The following is a 930-nucleotide window of genomic DNA, read 5'->3' as shown; positions in this document are numbered from 1 at the left end:
AACCCACAAAGATACCTACATTTCCTTATTATCTCGAAAACTGTATTTCATTTTGTTGATCAATGTGACCATACGCCCTTACTACTACACATAAAAGTGACTAATGCGCTTACCAATAGCTCAGCAGATGTCGCGAACTAGTCTAGATTTCTGCTATACATCCGGGTACTCACTGGGAAAAAACAATAGCAAAGGCAACAACCAGTCCCGGGGAATTGCTTTAGATCAGTGCCCCTTTAAGGTCGTTTCACAAAGACAGACCTCTTAGTTTACACAACGTCGTAAAATCACCCTAAATCACCCGACAGGTACTGGGGCTCTCTTAATGTATACAATATAATACATCATGCTGTTACAGATATGCATGTCAACAACAACTACTGACCCCAGTACTGAACCCAGCCAACTCCAGTGAGGAGAGGTACAATAGGGCCCACACTGGTACCCGCAACACCATGTGAGGGCCTTTGGAGTATGTAAATCAAGATTTAGGTAAGTATATACGTGTTATTTGGGGGGTTCTTGATCAAAGTATTCTTGAATGACTAATAATAATTTACAGTAATTACAAATGCAGCCAGCGATGTCAGTTCTGAGACACAACTTATTCTACAGGTGCTTGCACAAATCCTCCGGGTGCCTGTTATTTGAACCTGAAAAATGCATAGCTGTCATCACTGCATGCATGCAGCTTCACAACCTTGCAGTAAGCCTGAGACTTTCAGTTCCTCACGACACGCCTGACACTGGTATAGGAGGTGATGAGAACCACACAGCTCATCAGCAGACCCCTAATGATGATGGCAAACAAGTCAGGAGACTTCTCATCCAGTCTAGATTTTCAAGTATGACAAAAACACACAATCTATTTAGAATGATTTAAGTTGCTTTTATCATACATTTATTTCAATATTTCTTAAGGTCCATGTA

This window comes from Haliotis cracherodii, unplaced genomic scaffold (assembly GCF_022045235.1).
Source record: "Haliotis cracherodii isolate W230 unplaced genomic scaffold, xgHalCrac1.p SCAF_30, whole genome shotgun sequence".
Taxonomy (NCBI): domain Eukaryota; kingdom Metazoa; phylum Mollusca; class Gastropoda; order Lepetellida; family Haliotidae; genus Haliotis; species Haliotis cracherodii.
Note: the sequence above shows the minus strand (reverse complement) of the source record.